Source organism: Ambystoma mexicanum, chromosome 8 (genome assembly GCF_040938575.1).
Source record: "Ambystoma mexicanum isolate Mex_15411 chromosome 8, UKY_AmexF1_1, whole genome shotgun sequence".
NCBI lineage: Eukaryota > Metazoa > Chordata > Amphibia > Caudata > Ambystomatidae > Ambystoma > Ambystoma mexicanum.
The window spans coordinates 81,284,136-81,307,719 of record NC_090929.1 but is presented as its reverse complement, the minus strand read 5'-3'; the positions used below and the strand labels follow the sequence as shown (position 1 = coordinate 81,307,719).

The following is a 23,584-nucleotide window of genomic DNA, read 5'->3' as shown; positions in this document are numbered from 1 at the left end:
GGGGTGGCTCTGGGAGGAGGGCGATGGCGTTGTGGGTGGCGGGGTGGAGGACTGGCGAGAAGCAGTCTGAGGTGAGAGAAAATGGTGGAGGGGGGTCTGTGGGGGTTTCATGGAAGAGGGAGGGGTGGGGGGTGTTCAGGGGCTCGGGGGGAGGAGAGAGGTGGTCGAGGTTGGTGGTCGGGCAGGTTCTCCGAGGACGGGTGAAGGGTTGAGGAAATGATACACTTTGGAACTCCCGTTGTGCAAAGAACAGAGCACAATTGATTAATTTCGAACTGTGCATATATAATAGACATGACACCTATTTTTTTTTGTTTTTATTGGATACGGTTTAAAAAGTTTTGTAAACGTATAAAGCGCTCTCTAACCCCGAATGGTAGTTAAGAGCCGTTGAAGTTGTAACACTGATGTAAAATCACAAAAAATTAAAAGAGCGCAATTCAAAAAGGGAAATAACTTTTAAAGGAAACAGAAATAAATAAAATATAGACAGAACTCAATAACAGAGAAAGCAATAGTAACCATGACAACCAAACAACTAATCTTGGCCAGAGAAACACAATTTAAAAAAATGGACATTAAAGGCTGAGAAAAGGGTTATGCAAGTGGCTGCAGCTAAAAGTTGCATTTTGGGCAATTTAGTGCACTTCAATTTCACATCATCTTTCCTCCTGGGATCTTCATCTCACCATGGATTATACAGCAAGATACAATTCAGGCAAACTGAATGGCGAGGCCAGGACATGCTACATGAAGGTGTCAAAACACAGCATGTGCTGACTCTTAAAATGACTCTGGGGAGCCAGTAACATATATAAAGACGAGTTGTGGGCACCTTGAACCACCAGAGCAACAGATTAAGGGTCTAAGTGGGCAAAAAAGACTGGAGAAGACAGTCCAAAATTACTTTTGTCCACCCAAAATAGCCATAATTCTTGTTTGATCAATCGATCTAGAGTCACGACCTGGAAAACAAAATGCTCACGTTTGATTCTACCTTACCTGTCTTGGATGCAAATGCATCGATACACTACATTTCTCCACGTTGAGACGCCATCCATACACACTCATATCCACCATCACACCAACAATAACAGGTCCTTTTTCAATGCTTCAGTCGAGTTCCTACTCCTTTCTGTAAAAGCACCAGTGAATGGTGCATAGAATCTGTAAAATGGCCTGTTCATACTTTTATTTCAAAACCTTTAGTGCCAATCCCACAATATAGACAGCACTAGTCTTCGGGTTAACTGTTCCTTTACCAGTATTGTAGATTTATTTAGAGCATTCAACTTCCTATTCCCTGATTGTGGTTACTTTCCTGCTCATCCCTCTCGTTGCAGCTTTTGCCTCAACCCTGGTTATGATCTCCAGTTGAATAACCCTTGAGAGGGACACGATGTGCACCTCAACCCCATAAACCTAGGCAAGGAACTGCCTGATGGCTTTCACAGTTTTCCACATGAATGTTTTAGCGATGATTTTGATAGCTTTGTTTCGATATTCATCGTCAGCAAAGGCAATGACGTGGGGTTAAACCAAGGCTGTACCAGCTACATGGGACTAATATTTACTTTTTCATTTTAATACATGTATAAAGGTGCCACACAGCCAAAAGCCTCAATAAAATGAGGATGGCATTAATGGCTTTCATTGTCCCTCATAACATCAATCTTAGTCCTTCCCAATGCATGCAGTCAAGTGCCCGTTTCTGAAGAAATAGTTTTATATGCCTAGGATATGCTTGATATCCCCAGCAAATCTCATCCCCAAGAAATTGAAAGGATCTCTGACCCATTTGGTGTAGGAATATTGAACATACGTTTGTGACATGAGATGCCGGGAGCATATCTGTTTTGGTATTATCATTTTAAAATTACAGATTTTCCCCAAATTGTCTAAAAGCTGAAACAGTAGGCATGCTGGAGGTTGAGGTTCACTCAACATTGTGCCTAAAGCTCTACCACTGAACTTACCACCCGGCAATTGAAACACTCAAATTTCCTCATGGTTGTACAAAGCTATGACATTATTTGTATTGCTAAATTACAGATGGCGAGTGTGGGCAGCCCGGTCTCATTGTCCTGCCAATAGGGAATTCTTTGAAAAGGATTCCATTAAGTGAAATATGGGCTGGGGCAACTGCCCCCTGTGCCCCAAAAATATTTGCAAGCTTAAAACCAAGAGCATACTTCTCCAAAATGTCCAATGAGTAGACCAAGCCACCCGATCAAAGGCCTTCTCAGCATGCATAGAAATCCATGTATGAAGTAAAATGTTCGTATTGCGTGTATTAAGCATGTTAATTAACTCACACATGTTATTATTTCTGTTCTTGCCTTTTAATGGAGCCCGTAGAGTTCTTATGATTGGGAGTAGACATTGCATCTATTCGGGTCATAAAGATCTTCGCCACTATCTTTATATTCTTAGTTTGCACACTCTGATAGGTATATTCCTGGTTTAGGAATGGCATTTATATTAATGTGAAATGTTCAGTTAAATCCCATTGCTTAGACATCAGACTTCTTGCTTCTTGTTGGGTTCTATAAAAATGAATAGAATTAGTAATCTCATCACAGCTTGATACTGATTGTAATGATTCTCATTTGTCATCGGCAACTCTGAGAATATTAATGTTAATGTTAGAAACTGCTAAGGTTCTCTCGGCCAGGGTCCTGGACATGTTGATATAACACCCTGTAGCTTTTAAAGAATGCATTTCAAAATTAGTGGTGAACACGCTTCCAAGCACATGCCAAACGGTTCCCTGCCTTCACCCCGTGATCCCAAAAGGCTTGGTGCTTCTGAAAGACTTTCCGCTCAGACTGCAAGTTTCATTAAAGTTAGCTAGATGCCCCATCTCAAGTATATCTCTGTTTTGCCGCTTTGATCATCGCCCCATTTTCTGAACCTCAACCTTTGTTTTTCTTGATGCCTTTGAATGCAAAATGTATAATCTTCTCCAATTGTTGCTTTAGGTACATACTAGAAAACGTGTATCAGAAACAGAGTTTGTTTATTTATTTATTTTTGAAAATTACAGGGACAACAATGCATTTTTGGCACAACAATGCTTACAAAACATTTTAACACTGATGTTTAGTGCAGAGGAGCAGTGTCCTTAACAATGGGTGAGCGGATGTGGATATAATAACAGAAGATGCGGAGGTGGAAACATGAACCAAGGGCAAGGACAGTAGAGCATGATATAGGAACGGGATAGTGGATGAAGTGCTACGTTTTAGGATAAAGGGTTGAGGGATAAGTACTGTGGGGTTGTCATAGAGGGCAGGGGAGAGGAGAACAGGGAGATGTAGTGGTGTAGAATGCTATGCAAGTGGTTCTTCAAAAAGGAGGAGAGCTAGTTTACATTTTCTTTGATGTCATTTTGAATTCACTCTGTATATATTCTGTGATTCAACTAGCTAAGAAAATCTTTGTGTTTCAATTTGTGTTTACTCTTTCCACTCCCTGACCTATGTTCAGATATTGCTGTCTCGCCCATTTTAAAATCTGTTACAGTGCAGTCTACACACTGTAACAGACTTTTATATGTTATGAGCATGTTTTCATTTATGTATCACGTGAATTGGTATAAAATAAAAATAAACCTTACACTCTTATAAACATCAATATCCACACAATCCATATTATTTATATAAAATCCATATGATTCATATTAATTGCATGCAATCTATCAACATGGAAAACAAAGAAATATGCAATAGAGAAAAAAACAAAGAAGACTAAACAAAACCTGATCAAACTAAAACTAAAACAGAAAACATCACTCATATACAAGGATATGAGGCGTATATTAAAAGACATAACTCTGACAAGGATCAATCGCTGGGTAACTGGAGATTAAAGCGACATATTGGAGATGGTGAAGAGAGGGGTTACAAATGTACTCCCAAATATACCCTAAAGGCTGGACATACTGTGAAGGTATTTTAGGTAATGGAGTATGATTAGGAGGCTAGATTTTCTCCAATTCAAGTATGTATGTAGAAATTGTATGTTCAATATCACAGGTTTTGAATGCTTTTCATTTTATTGCCTTGTTCTCCAAATTGCTGCAAACCTCTGATTAAGTGAGAATGTGATTGGCCCTATTAAGTGGTTGTTGGGCACGGTCATTAGCTTTACTCTAATTTCATTCCAATATCAAGCTCAAAACCGACACTCGACCCACTCCTCTCCCAGAATGACTGGCCAAACTCCAACACACGATTCATCGCCAAACGCATGGACCGCGCAGCATACCAAGTAGCTTGTCCTCTTCACCGAAGCCAACAACCTCCTAGACCCTGCACAATCAGGCTTCAGGCCACTCAGAGGAATGGAATCCTACCTAGTATCTGTGACGACTTAAAAAGAACACCCGACGCAGAAGGCTGCGCTGTACTCATCCTGCTGGACTTCTCCGCAGCGTTCGATACCATCGATCACACTATCCTACTAGACAGGCTACAAACACTAGGAATCAGACACACAGCCTCTCTTGGATCTCCTCTTTCATCTCAAATCACTCACAAATCATGCACCTCCACCAGTTCATATCCACCTCACGACCAGTAAGGAAAGGTGTGCGGCAAGGAGTATCCTTATCTCCCCTAATCTTCAACTTCTACCTAAAACCCCTGCCCGCAATCATCCGCTCATACAATCTTACCTGCCACAACTATGCAGACAACACCCAGATCATCCTTAAAATCCCAACATCTCAAGGTTCCGGCAGTCCAGACCTGTCATTATGCCTCTCGGATGACGACCAACCACCTCATCCTCAACCCTGGGAAAACAGCCATCCTTCCCCAACCGATTCCATGGCCTCAATCCCTAGGACAATCACCGGCAGCCTCGAAAGTGGTAAAAAACCTTGGATGCACATCGGACATGGACCCATCCCTCGTCCAACACAAAACCTGCTTCTACCATCTATGGATTCTCAGGTGTATTTTCCCTTATCTCACCTATCCCCACTGATTTTCTGCCATCAACTCCATTATCCTGTCCCGTTTTGACTACGCAAATTGCCTCTACCTAGGCACGCCAGCGTTTCAAGTAAGGAAACTGCAAAGAATCCAAAACGCGGCAGCACGCCTGCTCATTAACCTACCCCCCAGAGAACACATCTGCCCCACACTAAAAGTCCTCCATTGGCTCCCGATTGTTCGACGCACTACCTTTAAGACCATGTGCATCACCCACTGTGCCATCCACAACACCGGCCCCGAATTCCTTCAAGACAAAATCCTCCCCTACCAGCCCTCAAGGAATCTCAGATCTCGCACAGCATATCGCCTAGTGGTCCCACCCCACAACTCCTCAAGGCTGGGTGGGTCCTCATTCTCCGTCCAAGCACCAATTATCTGGAATTCCCTACCCCTACATATTCACAACACAAAGTCACCTGAAATTCAGAAAGGCCCTAAAAACCTGGCTCTTCCCAACTCCCCCTGAACTCCTCCCACCCTCTCTAAATTACACTGCTGAACCCAACATCCCTATACAGCAATCGCAGAATTGATGCCTGCAGCATTTGCAGCAGCTCACCTAGACAAACTGTTGCCCCATGCACAACACCACTCCCACCTGATAAATACTGCATGAAAGCCAGCAGCATTCGCTGAGGCACTCCACAATAAACCTTACACCTCCTCCAACTACAACACGAATTACACAGCATTAGCATCGGCTCACCTGACAAACTATCGCCCCATGCGCAACAACACCCCCACTGGTCAAATACACTAGTGAAGCCAGCAGCTTTCGCTGTGGCACACCGCAATTAACCTCACCCGCCCTCAACGCTCAGACTGTCGTACCAGACCACTAGCACACAGCGACTACCAACAAAAAGAAAATTTGGTATAGCTGGCCACACATCGAATGTTCAACAATAGCAGTCTGTCGCATACCACCAACAGTGCCCACCAACGTGCCTGACCTTTGGGTTGTTTAGTGGCGCCTAGCCAGCCACCTAAGTCTTAAACCGGCGAAATGCACTCAAGCATCTCTTAATCTAAAAGTCTTAGAACCTCCACCACATTGACTGCGGTCACCGAGGGTGTTCCAACCACAAAGCGCATTGAGGCCATACAAAAGGGGAATAAGCGCTATATAAATAACCCAATACAATATAATATATCAATCTCTACAAAAAAAGAAAAAAACCCTAACAGATTTCACTCAAATTCAATTCACTATCTCTAAAAATCCAAAATAAAAATCTCTCTGCTGCCAGTGCTAGGGCCATGGGCGTACCTGCAAGGATCCTTAACCATAAAGCATTCATGTTCACCTTTGAAATATTGTGAATATGCTTCTCAAAATGTGATATTCTTTGCTGACATAGCATAGGGCATTTCAAGAGGCGATGTCTCAAAGACACTATATGAGCTCCTTTACCACATGTTCTGTCAATTCTCGCGTTTCCCTGCCTTGCTCCCCTGACTCCATGCGTCTCTATATTCATTCTGGGAATTTTAGTAGATGGCCCTGTAAAGTACTCACAATACTTTATTCTATAAACGTGTATCTATAGTTTTTAGTCCCAATATTTTCTTACATGTATATAACCAATCAAGCTGTATGAATTTTTCTTTGCCCAGCACGGATCCTTTTTACATGGGGAATATCAGCTTCTTGCAATCATTTTGGGCAATTCAAGAACCAATCGGGAATTCATCGTCCATTTCTTCTCCTCAAACAGTGAATGCGCTGGAGGGATCACTGACCTTTAAATAGAGCCTTGCTAATTTCCAGTTTGCAAGAGCTGTTAAAGATGACAAACCTAATTCAAATCCAATCAACGCAACTGGGAAGCATGGCAGCAGACCCAAAACCTGTCTCCACAATAATCCCCCCACTAGTACCACCAGTTCTTAAAATTAGGGTTGAAGAACTCTGCACTCAGGACCCATCTATTCAGGGCTCGCGACAGCTGTCTATAAAGAGGCATGCATAACATTATTTTACGTTTAGGGAGTTGGTTGTCTGCAGATGCGCCTTTCGTCCGGACTGCACTGATTATTACTGCATGACTGGTCTGCCTACCGCCAGTGAAGGCACAGGTGGACCCAAACAGAAGTGATTGGATGTATTCAGATTATGTGGTATTGTTGAGTTTCCCTTGCTACTTTATTTAGTTATTTATTTATTCACATTTGTAGAGTGCACAGCAGCCCGTAAGCAACGTGGCACTTGTTACATGCAGGATTAGCTTAGTTACATAACATCGTGAACATTTTTGCAATTTGTTACATTAGCTGTTGCTTAATTACATATCCATAGTCAGGTTTAGCGCTGGTTACAGTGGCGGTAGCTACAGTGGATGGTGGTGAGTTAGTTGAAGAGAGAGGTTTTCAGATTCTTCCGAAAGGTGAGTAGCGAGGTTTCAGCTCGAAGGGAAGTGGGGAGGGCGTTCCATAGCTTGGGGCTAGATAGGGGAAACCTATCCCTCCAGCCTTTGCTTTGTTGATGCGGGGAATGGTGAGTTGGTTAGCATATAGGGATCTGACTTTCTATTAATCTAACAAACATAACCACTATGGAGATATTACCAATAATACCAACCAGGATAGCAATGAGTGTTGAAATCCCCCACCTGTTCCCAAAAAGCCTCCTGCTCAGTAGGCACCGCAAGTCAACAAGTGGAGGGCTTTTTGGGGAAGGATGCCATCTGTACGAGGAGCTGAGGGAAGCATGCAAAGTCCAGGGTGGCCTCCAGCCCGCCAAAGCTCAGAGTATTGCGTCTTACCCTTAAGTGTTGCTTTGGGCGCTATGGAGGCGCATGCATTGCAACACACCAGCTACATTTCAGTGAATATCTCCCTTGATAACACATCAACAGAAGAGGATATGGAGTATATGTTACAATACCACTAGTACACCAAACAAAAAGGATACTGATGGAAAAGGATACAATTGGAATTGCCCCGAAGTGCAGAGGAGTATGGATGACGTCCGTTGAATGTAGACCTTCCAACTAATGTCACTCTCTAGCTGGGTGTAAATGACAGCTAAAGAGAGTAATTAGTGGAAAGGGCGTGTAAGAGACCAATATCACAGGACTGTAAAAGAGAGGAGAGTGACTTTAGAATAAACCAATTGCAAACTTTACTTGTTAATCTTTCTGAGCAGCATTAACCTGTGAATGTAACAATCCCCAGAAGAATCCAAAGTCCATTGGTCATCCAAGAAACAACGAGTTAGGGAAGGTAGTTAGTACGGGAACTAACCCGAATGGAACAAGGGCTGCACTAGAGTCGGGTTGGTGCATTCTGGATAGCATCCTTAAAGTTCCGTGCTCTAGTCCAGTATGGAAGACCCAAGAGGATATTGGATGATGGAAGACAAGGTCCCTTATGTAAGATGACAGGTTAGCCCTAAATGAACCAGTGAGGTTTAAAGGTAGATGGAAGCACAGCTTGAAAGAAGAATTATGCTCTGAGTAGCATAGGAGATGAACAAACTGTGAAGATGTAGTGTTGTAGCTGAATGTTCAACCAGGGCTCCGAATGGAAATGGAGCGTAGTTAGTTGATTCGTTGCACCGCTGAGAAACACAGTGAAAAAGTCAGATGTGGAATAAGCCGACGGCTCCAGATGGTAATGGAGCATAGTAGCAGACTTATGTAGCACCGCGGAGGAACGCAGTGAAATGGCAGCAACTGCTGAATGCTCCGAGATGGAGGGGAGTACAGACACTGCCAAGGATGCGAAGCAGGAGTCGCGAGCGAAAAGCCGGAGCTGCGGACACAAACTCCAAGCTCCAAACCGAAAACGATCAGAAGCAAGGAACAGAAACCCGTCCGGGTTTAAATACTAGTCACGTGAAGACTTGCGTAATACGCGTGCGTCTTCAATAGCACCACGTGACCTGCCCCGAATGAATGAAATAGAAAGCATTTCCCTGTATCCCTGACAACGTGCATGTAGAGGAATAATGTAGTTGGCGCATGCTTTAATTAGAAAGTACGCTTCCCCGGGAGTTTGCTGAAGAGACTCCAGTGGGTATAGAACGGCTTGGCTGTTCTATGAGCCGTGTGGGTATGAGGTCTCTGGTGTCTGGGCATATGGCATGCAGGTCTGGGCATATGGCATGCAGGCATGACAGTATATCACAAGGAGCGTGTGCCCATTGAGTCAATTTTTAAAGGATCAGCCTTGTTAATGGTCCGCAGGAAAAAAAAATGCATACCTTCTCCATCAAATGGGCGCAGACCCATATCTAAGCTAACCATTTCTGGTCCCAGGCACGGTGAGAACCTAGCTACAAAGGACATTCATCACCCAGCCCTGTACAAATCAAAATAACAGCCAAACAGTAGTCAAACAAATGATTTCAGGGAAAAACTTTGTATTAGTAATATATGGTCATATGAGACCCATCAGGTTAGTTACACTGATCGCCACCCCATCGATTTATAAAGCTTAATGAAGGGCTTAGTGTGGGCATGGAAGGCGTGTTTACTTCGCTTCTCCTGCAAGTCAACCCTGTTTACCTTTCCTTCCAGAAAAAACCTGGTACTTTGAGCCCAGTTTGCTGCAATGCACCACTCTTCTGTAATTCTTCCCCAGAGGCTCAGTGCCCTATAATCTAGGGAATTTAAGATGTCAGCTGAAACAAAACAAAATGAAATCGGTCACAAAAAAAGACTTGCTTGAGACGATTGTTTACATAGAGATCATTACACAGACACAACCTGCTCTCCCCAGTAAGCATGAGAAGAAGAATACGACAAAGCAAAGAAACCGAAGTAAGTGTGGCTGTGGTAATGTGATGCATGTCTCGTACGACATCGAAGAGGCTGAATCCGGAACCCCATTACGTAAATTAATAGTGATACCCGTATATCTTCAATACGGCCGCATGCAGAGCACAAATACATTGCACTGAGCTTGGGAGAGGCCAAACGAGTTGCTTGGAGGAAAAAACTACAGAAAGGGGGCGCGGGCATACAGGATGTGGTCAGTGGCGTGACATAAAATGTGGGGGCCCCCCTGCGAGCCATGCTGAGGGCCCTCCCCCAACTCGGCAACAAATCACGGTCACGCCACACTCTGGGCCGGCCTAGATTGTCACGCTTGCGCAATACGCACGAACGTGCTGCTGAAGGGGTAAGCCGCACACTGCACTAGGAGAAAGATATAAATAGGTGTTTTAATGCAATATACAGCACACTTTCTGAGGAAAATTGGCTATAAAGCCACAGTGTTTTCAATTGTTTTGTAGGGTAACACCAATCCAATACATGCAAGTCACCAACAGTGCACAGGAACATTAATGCTTTCGTATTAAAAAAGCCATGCCACAATGAAAACATGTCCAACTGGCTGGCTGCACATTGTAGACCAGTGTAGACACGTAATAACATTACAGTAAAGCATGCCAGGGCACATTTAGACATACCTAGACTGGTTGTACCAAAATGCCAGTGAAAGCAATAACACTCATCAAGAAGAGAGAACACATTAAAGCCTGCATCTCTGTGGCCTCTAACAACACAGCCAAACTCTTTTAAATTTGCAAGGAACTTTTCAATCCTGTTGCAGTCTCTACCTCTCCTGTTCACTCCCAGGCCCCCTGTATGGCACTAGCCTCTCACTTCACCGCTAAATCTCAGGACATCCTGCCCTCTATCTCCTCTTCCTCTCCCTCTTCCTCTCTCGGCCCCCTTTGGCCATCTCTACCTCTCCTCCTCCTTTTTCCTCTTTCTCTCTTACAACACCTGATAAGGTTTCTAGACAAGTCCCAACCATTGAAAGTGTTGTCCAAACAGGTACTCCCCAGCTCCTCCAGAACCATTAAGGACCATATTGACACCCTCGCTCCAGCCTTGGCCGATTTCTGTAATCACTCTTTCACCACTGGAACGTTTCCCTATCCACTTAAGCACTCCCTTATGCACCCACTCCTCAAGAAGCCGTGTGCTGATCCCACCTGCCTGACAAACTATAGCCCAATCTCCATCACCCCTTTCCTGGGCAAACTCTTGAAAAAGCTTGCCATCTCCCAGCTTACTCTCCACACTGAATCTGTTGGTTGTCTCCATGACCATCCGCCTGGCTTCAGAGTTGCCAGAGGCATGGAAACTGCTCTCCTGAACACCCATGAAGAGCTGCTTTCTAACCTTGATTCCAGCATTCCTTCTGTCCTCATCCTTTTTCTTTCCTCAACTTTCGACACGGTCGACCACGCCATCCTGATCAATGGACTCCGTGAGAACCTGGGCATCAAGGATCAGGCCCTGGAGTGACCGACCTCCTTCCTCTTGGACTGCTCATCCCCTCCCAGGTCCAACTTGGTCCCATTCTCTCTGCCACCTCTCTCTACATGTGGCATTCCCTATGCTCTATCCTCTCACCATGGTTTTTCAACCTCTACTTGGTCCCTTTGGCCCACCTGATCTCTACCTTCTCCTCTAACTTTCAGCATTATGCGGATGACTCAGCTTTCCTTCAGGCTCCCCTCAGCCTCCTCTCCTCTCCCGCTCATTCCTGACTGTCTATCCACGATTCAGGACTGGTGTGCCTTATTGCCAGTAAGATGGAGATCCTACTCATTGGGATCCCTGCCTCAAGGATGCTTACTTTCATGTGCTGATTCATCCCGCACACAGGAAGTACCTGAGGTTTGCGGCTGGCCACTTGCACTTTCAGTTTCGGGTCCTGCCATTCGGATTGACCTCTGCCCCGAGGGTCTCACCAAGCTAATGGTGGTGGTGGCAGCGTACCTCAGGCGAGGGGCGATTCACATCTACCCCTACCTGGACAACTGGATGAGTGTTCTCCCGAGCTGGCGTTGGATCATCTCAGTATCACCTGTCGCACCCTCCACAGGCTGGGCTTCTCCCTGAATTTCAAGAAGTCGCATCTGACACCTTCCCAACAGCTCCAGTACATCGGAGCTGTTTTAGACACGTCCTTGGGGAAGTGTTCGCCTCCCAAGGTAAGGGCTCATCACATTGTGCAGATGGTGGAAAAGTTTCAACATGCCCAGAGTCTCCCGGCTTTCGAATTCTTAAGGTTGCTCGGCCTCATGGCCTGCTGCATTTTTCTGGTCCCAGAGGCCCGGCTGTAGATGAGATCCCTGCAGTGGGCTCTCAAGATGCAGTGGTGACAGTTCTCCGGCAAGATGTCGGATCCCGTTCAGATTCCACTCTCGTTCTCCAAGGATCTTCTGTGGTGGGCCAACGAAGGGAACCTGATGAGGGGGTAACAGTTTTGGCAACCGTGGCCGGAGGTGACAGTAGTGATGGATGCTTCCCTCTCAGGATGGGGCGCTCATGCCAACTACTTGACCGCCAGCGATCGTTGGTCTCCGTCGGAGTCCAAACTCTGCATCAATCTGTTAGAGCTGCGGGCCGTCAGGCTAGCCATGAAGGCTTTTCTGCCCTCTGTACGGGAGAAGAGTGTTCTGATCATGACGGACAAGACAGTGGCCGTGCATTACCTCAACACAAAGGGGGGGGGTAGGGTCACTTCCGTTGTGCAGGGAGGCAATGCAGCTCTGGTTCTGGGCCATCCAGCAGGACATTTCGATCTCAGCAGTTGATCTGGCCGGAGACGAAAATGCAGTGGCGGATGCTCCGAGCAGGCAGAGCACGTTCTCCCACGAGTGGGAGGAGGCTCAGGAAGTCCTTCAGAAGAGCTTCGCCCTTTGGGGAACCCCGCAAGTGGATCACTTCACCACCAGTGTCAACCGGAAGTGCTAGAGATTCTGCTCAAGGGAATTTCCTCCAAGAGGAGCCTTAGGAGATGCGTTTGTGGTGGATTGGTCATTCCCACTGCTGTACGCGTTTCCTCCAGTCCCCGTCATTGCTCAAGTGTTGCAGAGGTTACAGAGGTTCGGGTCCCACATGATCCTCATTGCTCCGAATTGGGCCAGGAGAGCGTGGTACCCGGACATTCTCAAAATGTCCATCTACCTCCACGCTGTCCTCCCTAGCGGGAGGATCTGCTCTCGCGCGGGGGGGGATGGGGAGGGGTCAGGTTCTCCATTCAGAGGTGAAGACTCTCAACCTTCATGCTTGGTATCTGAAAGGTTGAGGTATAAGGATTGGGACCTCCCGGATGACGTGATGGAGGTGTTGCTTTCAGCCAAGCGGCCTGCAACAAAATCTGTGTACTGTTGCAGTTGGTGTAAGTTCTGCGACTGGTTCAGAGATCACAATGTTGATCCTTTTCAGTGCTCCATTCCTATGGTTTTGTCTTTCTTACTTTCTTTGGCCCACAGGGGCCTTCAAGTGGGTACTATTAAAAGTTACCTGGCGGTGCTGTCAATCTTTAAGCGCTCGTCTGAAGAATTTTCTTATTTTAAGATTCCTTTGATTTCTCAGTTTCTTAAAGGACTGACTAATGTATTCCCACCGTTCCCTTTCCAGGTGCCGGTTTGGGATTTGAATTTGGTTTCGAAATTTCTCATGGGTGCTCCATTTGAACCTTTGCACTCTTGTCCTTTGAGATTACTGTCCTTCAAGACTGTGTTCTTGGTTGCGGTTACTTCCGCTCGCAGAGTGAGTGAATTGCAGGCACTTTCATCTAAGCCACCCTTTACTCTGTTTCTCAAGGACAGGGTTCTACTGCGAGTACGTCCCTCCTTTCTACCTAAGGTACTTTCTGAATACCATTTGAGTCAAAAGGTGGTTCTTCCATCTTTCTACCCTCCTCCTCATCCTGGCAAGGAAGAGGAGCGACTCCATCGGTTGGATCCTAGGAGAGCTCTGAGCTTTTACATTTCTAGGATGTCCAGGGTCAGAGTGGACGATCAACTCTTTGTAGGATATGCCGGACACCGTTTGGGCCAGGTTGTTTCCAAACAGGCTCTGTCCAGGTGGATTATCCTTACCATTATGGAGTGTTACCGATTGGCGGGTAAGGACCCTCCTGGAGGGTTGAGAGCTCATTCCACGAGGAGCGTGGCTACTTCCACCGCCCTCCAGCGGGGTGTTCCTATTAGGAATATTTGTGATGCCGCTACGTGGGCTTCCATTCACACCATTGTAAAACATTATTCCCTGGATACAATCCATGGTCAGGATATGGCCTTTGCGAAGGCGGTTCTTTATTCCGCAATCTAATTGGGTACACTAAATTCTCCAGTATGGGGTCTGGCATAGATTCACATGCTCATGAATATTCCCCGTCGTCAGGCTGGGAATCCTCGGTAAAGAAAAAATCAGTATCAGTTTCGTTTCTGATCTGTCTTTCGTAGTAGTAACCAATCAATGATCTCTGCGTCATACTGACCACAGCCAATGACTGCCCTCTACCTAAGCCCCGCCTCTGGCAGCCATCTTCAGATTTTTACCGCACGTTCAAGTGTTGGGAGTCCTCGTGCTTAGCTCTCGAGCTTTTACTGTGCGTTTCGCGCTTTTTCAGGTGAATTTTCACATTTTTTCGGTTAATCGAGCCTCAAGCTCCACCATTTCTACTCCCGTTAACGGCTACCCGTTGCAGGATTTTCCTACGCCCCTCAAGGGTGAAGATTTCGTCGAATCAACTTCTTGGAGGATTCCAGAAGATTCGCGGCCTACTTCGAGATGGCCCAGGATGCGAGTTCGTCGCCCGGACCTAAGCTGTTTCGCAGCTGCCCTGGATGCGGGCTGCAGAATGTGTTTAAGGAAGACGAACATTCGCGATGCCTCTACTGTCTTCATGGGGACAAGACTCATGTAGAGAAGGACTGCCAGTTCTGCAAGAACTTGTCGGAGCGGACCATGAGGGACCGTCGATCCCGTCTCGCAAGCTGGTTGGAGAAGGGCTCAACGGGTGAGAAGAAGAAGAAAGGGTCCGAGCGGGCTTCTAAGTCCTGTGCGGGCGCCCCGGCGACGGGGGCCCAACACCAGGCCAAGCGTGGAGAGTCCGCTGGCTCCGGGAGCGCCGAAAGGTCGGGCTCTTCGGTCGCCAGGCAGGGCGCACCTTCCCCAGCACCGTCAAGCACGAGCCAGCGCTCTGGTTCGGGGAAGAGGAAGTCCGAGACCCCGGGTAAGCTTCGGGAGAAGCCCCGTCTGATCTCGGAAGAGGGGGAGCGAGGCGTCACCCCTCCCCCGAAGGAGAAGGCCCGGGACGCACCTAAGGTGGTGAAGGCCCCTACCCAGCAGGCAAAGGCCTCTATCGAGGCGATCGCGGCGACTCTGGCCAAGCTGGCAGAGACCCCGCCAGCGGAGACTGCCTCCGGGACTAGAGTTTCCCTGCCGCCAAGGAGGGAATCCTCTTTTCAGCCCATCGTCGTGGCCGCCATGATGGAAGAAGCGAGGGGGGGCACGGTAGCCTCCTCTAGCTCGGAGTCAGCCTCGGAGGAGGAACTGACCGAGGCCGTGAGGAACCTTGAAGTCCAATTCGAGAAGGTTCGATCCCGTGAGGAAGATCCTCGGGAGATAACCGAGGAAGACGACGATGGCGAGGAAGAGCAGCCTTCCCTTCTGGCGTGGCCGGAACCTAGGCCTCAGGATGGCTCGGCGGCCATTTTGTCTGCGATCCAGTCCTTATGCTCTGAGATGAGGACGAGATTCCCACGGCCCAGGCCGGAGGACCCACAACCTGGCCCGTCGGGAAGTCCTCAGAACAAATGACGGAGGACCCAACCCTCTCCTCTGCTCGCCCCCGTAAGGCCTACAGTTCCCTCCTCATCCTCCCACGAGTCAGGAGATGACGGTGCGTTGGGCTCGACGACGGGTTCTGAGGGCGACGACGACGGAACGGGTCTCCCGTCGCACGGGCCTCGCCGCCCAACGAGATTGGCTCATTCCACGCCATGATCGCCAGGGCGTCCGAATTGTTCCAGCTCTGCCCGGAGGAGCAGAGAAAGGAAGGGTTCCTCTATCAGCGCCGGGAGGCCAAGAGGAAGACTGTCATCGCGGTGCCTCTAATCGATGACATCTGGGAGGAGGGCCTGTCGGTTCTCAAAAACCCCTCCACGGCACCAGCCAAACGGGACCGGTACGAGAAGACGTACCGGGTTCCCGAAACCGCTCCCCTGTGCCTCTGGGCCCAGCCAACGCCAGACTCGGTCGCCTCGGCGGCGGCGAAGAAGAAAGCGGCGGGGTCAGGAGCCTCGACGTCGAATTCCCCGCCGGACGGCGAGGGAAAGAAGTTGGACGCCATGGGGCGGCGGGTCATTTCGTCGGCGGCGACGACGATCAAAGCGGCCAACGCCCTGGCGATCGTGGCCCGTTACGACAGGGAGCTCTGGTTTAAGCTGGCCCCCATTTTGGACTTCCTGCCGGACGACAAGAGGTCCGAGGCCCTGGAAATACTGCAAGAGGGCGAGGTGGCATCGGACCACGCCATAACGGTGGCAACCGATATTGCCGATACCGGGTTCTGCCAGCTGGGCAACGGTGTTTGCCTACGACGACGGGGTTGGCTCCGGGCGACCGACTTCCGTCAGGACGTCCAGACCAGGGTGTTGGACATGCCGTTCGACGGCAGCAACTTGTTCGGGAAGGCGGTGGACGAATCCCTCCAAGCCATTAAAACGGACACGGAGACGGCCCGCGCCCTAGGAGCCCTTCAGCAACGACGGCCCTTTCGGAGCTCCGGAGGCAGACAGGGTGCCTCCAAGGGATCCAGCGGTGGCTCGTCGTCCTACCGCCAGGCGGCACGCTTCTCGTCTCAGGAGGCCTACAGGGGTCGCGGCAAGCAGGAAGCGCCTCGCCGCCGTCAGCAAGGTGGCCAGGGCGGCAAGGCCACCACCTCCAAGCAGGACTGAACCGGCCGTGGTCTCGGGCCCCCACCGAAGCACCCCGGTGGGAGGCCGGCTGACGAATTTCGTCGGCGTGTGGAAGTCCATCTCCACCGACCGTTGGGTGCTGGATACCCTGGCAAGAGGACACTCTATCGAATTCCTGAAGAAGTGCCCTCACGTTCCACCTGTGGCCAGGAAGGAAAATCACGTCCCGCAACTCCTGTTGGAAGTACGGGCGATGCTCAGGAAAGGCACCATCGAGCTTGTCCCGAAGAGGCTCCGGGGCTCTGGGGTGTACTCAAGGTACTTCCTCGTCAGGAAGAAGACAGCCGGCTGGCGCCCCATCCTGGACCTTCGTCGTTTGAACAAGTACATCAGATCACAAAAGTTCAGGATGGTCACCCTCCAGCACGTACTGGGACAGCTGGCGGAAGGCGACTTTCTATCGTCGTTGGATCTGGAGGATGCATACTTCCACGTTCCCATCCTCAAAAGTCACTGAAAGTTCCTCAGGTTCGTCGTCCAGGGTCGCCACTACCAATTCAGAGCACTGCCGTTCGGATTGAAGTCGGCTCCCAGGGTCTTTACCAAGTGCCTAGCACCAGTGGCGGCGCGGCTGCGCCTGCAGGGGATTCACGTCTACCCCTACCTGGACGACTGGCTCATCCGCTCAAGGACGAGGGAACTCGCCGTCGAACACACTGCGAGGACCGTTCAGCTACTCACAGACCTGGGATTCGCCATAAACTACCCAAAGTCCCACCTGGTGCCGTCGCAGGTGGCCCTGTTTCTGGGAGCGAAGCTCGATACAGTGAGGCGCCTGGCGGCCCCGTCGGAAGAACGGACGAAGACCATTCTAGGCAAAGTGCAGCGCCTGCTAGCCACGGACGTGGCCAGGGTGAGGTCCATCAAGTCCCTCCTGGGGATGATGTCCTCTTGCATCTACCTGGTGCGCCTCTGCAGACTACGGATGCGCCCCCTTCAAGAATTTCTCGACACCCGTTGGATGCAGGTGACGGGTACCTTCGAAGACAGGGTCCCCCTCAACGAGGTGTTCCGGCGTTCGAGCGCACCTCACGGCGGGCAAGGACTTTCAGACGCCGGCGTACCAGGAGACGGTGACGACGGACGCCTCCCTGGAAGGTTGGGGCGCCCACACCGGAGATCTCCACGCAAGAGTCCTCTGGCTCCCGGAGGAGAGGCTCCTGCACATCAACGTCCTACAGGCACCAGATCCCCAGCCCTATCCAAGGAGGCACAGGATCTGTGGCACTGGGCGGTCGCCCAGGGGATGTTCCTGGTTCCCTTCCATCTGGCAGGAGAAAGCAACACCATCGCCGACTGGCTCAGCAGGGAGCTGCGTGCGTGTCACGAGTGGGAACTGCGCCAGGATCAGGTGGATCAACTCTTCCGACGATGGGCCAAACCCCAAATCGACCTGTTCACAACAGCGACGAACTCGAAGTGCAAGAGGTTCGCCAGCAGGTTTCCCCAGCCGAGAAGCATGGGCCATGCGTTCTCGTTCCCCTGGGACGGCCTATACCTGTATGCGTTCCCTCCGTTGCCGTTGCTGCTTCGACTCATCAGCCAGCTCAAGAGGTCCCGGTGCAGGATGATCCTCGTCGCACCGGCGTGGCCGAGGCAGATCTGGTTCCCGGACCTTCTGGACTTGTCAACGTCCCCTCCCATCAAGGTGTCGGCGGACGCGGACCTTCTCTCCAGAGAAGGAGGCGCCATCTTCCACCACGACCCGGCGTCGCTGAACCTGCAGGCTTGGCTCCTGCAGCGCTAGAGTTTGGAGGCTACGATATACCGGCCGATTGCAGAGAGGTTCTTGCAAAGGCCAGGGCGTCCTCGACTCTCAAATGCTACGGTCATAAGTGGAAGAGGTTCTCTATCTGGTGCCGAGCACAGAAGATCAACCCCCTACGGATTACGGCCCCCCAAGTGCTGCCGTACCTGCTATCGCTGGCAAAGGCTGGGCTAGCCCATGCCTCCATTAAGATTCATCTGGCGGTGATCTCCAGATATACCAGAACCACAGGACGGACGTCCCTGTGGTCCCATCGACTGGTAAAAGAGTTTATGAAAGGACTGTTCCGGTCGTTCCCGCCGGTGAAGGCCCCAGCCCCGGCGTGGGAACTTAACGTGGTGCTGACCAGGCTCATGGGGCACCCATTCGAGCCGATGCACTCCGCACCGATGAAGTTTGTGTCGAGGAAGACTGCATTCCTGGTGGCCATTACCTCCGCACGACGAGTGGGAGAGATCCAGGCCCTATCCTGCAAAGCACCGTACTTGACTTTCCATGCCTCGAGGGTGGTGCTTAGGACGCACCCCTCCTTTATGCCCAAGGTGCCGTCGGACTTCCATCTTAACGAGCCCTTGGTGTTACCTGTTTTCTTCCCGTCTCCTTTGTCGCCGGCCGAGAGGACTTTGCACTCGTTGGATGTGGCTAGAGCGCTGAAGTTCTACGTGGACCGCACGAAGAGTTTCCGGAGGACATCACAGCTGTTTGTGAACTTTGGACCTGTGAATCAAGGGAAGGCTCTCTCAAAGTCTTCTATTTCCAGATGGCTCTCTGGCTGCATCATGCACTGCCACCGGTTGGCTAACCGAACGCTGCCAGGCCGTCCGAGAGCCCATTCGACCAGAGCGATCGCTGCTACTACAGCGTTCTTATCTGGTGTGCCCCTGCTGGACATCTGCAGGGCTGCTACGTGGAGGTCAACGCACACCTTCACGAGATTCTACTGCGTCGATCGGGATTCCAGGGAGGAGTCCAGGGTCGGCCAAGCAGTGCTGCGCAACCTGTTCGCTTAAGGTGAGCCTGGTGAGGAGGTAAGAGATGCTTAATGTTGAGTTTTTTGTATTGCTTAATGTTGAGCCTTTTGCCACCCCCCGTGGTTGTGCATGTGTGTACTGCTATTTATTCTTATATTCATGAGCATGTGAATCCATGCCAGACCCCATGCTGGAGAAGGAACAAGTTACTTACCTGTAACTGTTGTTCTCCAGCATGGGTCTGGCATGGATTCACATGCGAACCCTCCCGCCTACCCCTCTGCGGCTCTTCACTTGGTCATACTGCCTCTTCACGTGCTACCAAATCTGAAGATGGCTGCCAGAGGCGGGGCTTAGGTAGAGGGCAGTCATTGGCTGTGGTCAGTATGACGCAGAGATCAGTGATTGGTTACTACTACGAAAGACAGATCAGAAACGAAACTGATACTGATTTTTTCTTTACCGAGGATTCTCAGCCTGACGACGGGGAATATTCATGAGCATGTGAATCCATGCCAGACCCATGCTGGAGAACAACAGTTACAGGTAAGTAACTTGTTCCTTCTTTTCCCTCCTCCATTTACTGGAACTGTTTTGGGAGTCTGTCAAAGATGTGGAATACGTTGGAGGACACAATCCATTTGAAGAACAAGTTTTATTTTATTTATTTTATTTATTTATTTGTATTGCGCCGGTAGTTCTCGAGCTTCGGGGCGCAGAGACAAGAACACAAAGACAAAAAGTAAGACAATAAAACACGTAACACGAGACATTAGGGCTGCATAGGTAGGTGGGCAGGTTGTGGTATATGTATTACTTGAAGATGTGGGTTTTCAGTTGTTTGCGAAAGCGTTGGTAATTGGCTTCCATCCTTAACTGGCCAGGGAGGTTGTTCCAAAGGCCTGCTGCGGTTATAGGGAAGGATTTACCTGCCCCGTTTTTAAGTCTGAAGGGAGCTACCACTATCAGACCTTGTTCGACTGATCTTAGCTCTCTCGTAGGTTTGTATGCAGTGATTTTAGTTTTCAGGTATGCAGGGGTTTGCCAAAAATACATCTATGCGTGAGCGTGAGGGATTTAAATTGGACTCTCTCTTCAATTTTTAGCCAGTGAAGTTCCTTCGTGGCTTCGCTGATGTGCTGATTCCTGGTTTTTTGCTTAAAGGATAGTTCCGGGACTTTTTTTTTATTGTCCCTACGGTTCGGCCATGTGTTTTTAAGCATAAATCGGTAGATCGTAGAAAACTTTCCTATGGACCTTACCCGACTTTTCGTCCATTAACGCACTCGAAATCAGCCGCCATTTTGTGATAATCCTATCATTTCCCCCCATCGACCTGGCTCACCTGCTTTTGCGGCACTAAATCAAATCCCCCGCCCCTGAAACAGACTTTATCAAAACATTCATATTCCCCGCCTCTATCCGTGACGTGACTGTGCTGCGTAGGCAAACGCGCCCAGGCGTCTTCTACGCGACTCCACACAGAACCCGGAAACCAACACAGATCAGCTCACAACACAGCGCGCCACAATTCAGAATATGAAACTGTACTTTTAAATCAAACCGCAAGATTGTAAATTTGGTAAAGAACATTTATTTGACATCAAATGTTTAGAGAATATTCAGCGATTTGCATTTTTCTTTGCTCTCGATCCAAAATAGTTCGTCTTGAGGCAAGCGATGTTCCTTTGCTGTACACAGGGTCTTAGATCATCTCACAATACAGCGCCACAATTCGGAATATGAAACTGTGGTTTAAAAGCAAACGGCAAGATTGTACATTTGGTAAAGTACATTTATTGGACATCAAATGTTTAGAGAATATTCAGCGATTTGCATTTTTCTTTGCTCTCGATCCAAAATAGTTCGTCTTGAGGCAAGCGATGTTCGTGTGCAGTACACAGGGTGTTGGTTTACGATAAAATAAGCTCTTCGGTCGCACTGATAATCGCATGGCTGTTCCAACAACGAGGCACTAGGCCACCACAACGGTCTGTATGTTGCATCTAGCCGTTAGTACCGCGTAAGGGCATACTTGTACTTGGCGATCGTCCCATAAAATGGTCAGGGTGGTAACGTTGTTCACGCGGAGAAGCAACTGGCGGTTGAAAAAGCCATCCGCCGGTGTCTGGTACTCGTGACACATACAATAATGAAGGATGTACCTGTTTTAAAAACATAAAAAATGAAATTAGTCTCACCATCAGATCTTTATAAAAATTATTCATTTTATATATTAGGTCGGGAAATTATTTCATAGCTAGGACAGTGCAACTGGGTATTATACGTCAAGGGGGGGCTGTAGGATACTGAGACATTCCCCAGTGCAGGGGTTGACAGGGAGGCAGTGCAGGTGGAGAGTGGAAGGGCCCAGGACCGAGGTCGCAGACAGTGGACCAGTTGTAGCAGGGGAGAGGGAGAGAGAAAGCAGAAGCAAAGAGGAAGGTTTTGAGGTGCTTCCGTAAAAGGAGATGGTTCTCCTCAAGATAGTGCGCGGTACAAAACAATATGCCACATAGAACGAACAAGTACAACTTAACCCGTCTTTAAAGCTACTGTATAGTAATTAAATTGCGGTATAAACTCATCTAAAGAGTTACTTACATTATATTTGCATTTTCCATTGTGTCTGTGCGTAGGGCAGCCCCGAAATACCACTCCTTCTATGCCGACGTTATTTCTTCTAATGAAAGAACATTAAATGGCTTTTGTTTCTGAAATTATATTCATTATCGTTTCTTACGTTATTGCCCCACACCCCCAAAAAGAAGTCTTTCGGGATGGTCCCGGCCTGTCAAGGTCAAATAACAATAGAACCTTATACTGAGTCGTGGGCCTGTCCGGCACCCGAGCAAAAAATCAAAGCAGCTGACCTTCACTTTGAACGAGCACACATTCCTAGTTAGCTACATTCAGTGTAAGGCCATCTCACAGGACTTGAAATTTACACTCCATCTTTGCATTTTGTCTGCGTGCATTTGCAGCCCCAGCGAACCATAAATACGGAGACATTCTATATTTTTTGAAAAATGATTTATATTACTGTTTGGTTTAATTTAATGCGCAAATGAACAAGGGTGGAGAGACACATTGCATGTACACTGAGCAATCACTTTTATTTACACAATACATAGCTACACATATTCAATGGGCCTGCGACATGAGGAGACTCCAGAGCAAAGTCACAGGTGACACCCGGGTGGTTCGCACTACTGCACGGTGAAGGGAGGGGCAAGGTTGGATAGACACATTGCATGTACACTGAGCAATCACTTTTATTTACACAATACATAGCTACACATATTCAATGGGCCTGCGACATGAGGATACTCGAGAGCAAAGTCACAGGTGACACCCGGGTGGTTCGCACTACTGCACGGTGAAGGGAGGGGCAAGGGTGGAGAGACACATTGCATGTTCACTGAGCAATCACTTTTATTTACACATTACATAGATACACATATTCAATGGGCCTGCAACATGAGGAGACTCGAGAGAACAGACAATCAAATTACAATCATTTAAACCGTGATGTGTATTTCTCAATGAGCTCTGCTTTAGGTGGACATGGAACAGAGGCAATGTTGGGTGGCAATGCAGTTGTCCCCTGCACAGGTTCGTTCACAACTCCATGTATGTGCCTATCTAGGACATCAACAATAAGTCTCTCAATAAACTCATATTGCATATCCTCAAACACTGGTTTGATCACCCATTGTTTACTTCTTTTAGTGAAGGCCTTATTGTAGCGAAGCGTCCCTAAAGTTCCGGTCGTCCTACTTTGTTGACGGCCAACATTATGGTTATGTGCCAAGACCGCTAGAAGAGTCCGATTTATCATGCCCTCCATGCCAAAATGCAATCGTTTTGGCCTGTACTTTAGGCACATATTGTGGAACACCTCCAAATCTCCTGTGTGGCAGAATTCCGTGAGTCCCCTCAAATCTCTTGTTATAGTTTTATCAAATACAATCTTTTCAATGGCTTTGTGAGTGGGTGATGAAGGAATCAACCACTCCTTCTTCCGTGCCTCCTCTGTGGACAAATGGCCATGTTCACAATTGTGGAAATGTTGGTTTGTGGTCCAGCGGTGAACGTT

General features: G+C 48.6%; 1 protein-coding gene across 1 annotated transcript in view; it reads left to right on the top strand.

Moving 5' to 3' along the window:
• The window catches only part of ABO (ABO, alpha 1-3-N-acetylgalactosaminyltransferase and alpha 1-3-galactosyltransferase), a 911,475-nt gene that overhangs the window by 283,007 nt on the left and 604,884 nt on the right, over positions 1-23,584 (top strand). The gene's annotated exons all lie outside the window — the stretch shown is intronic.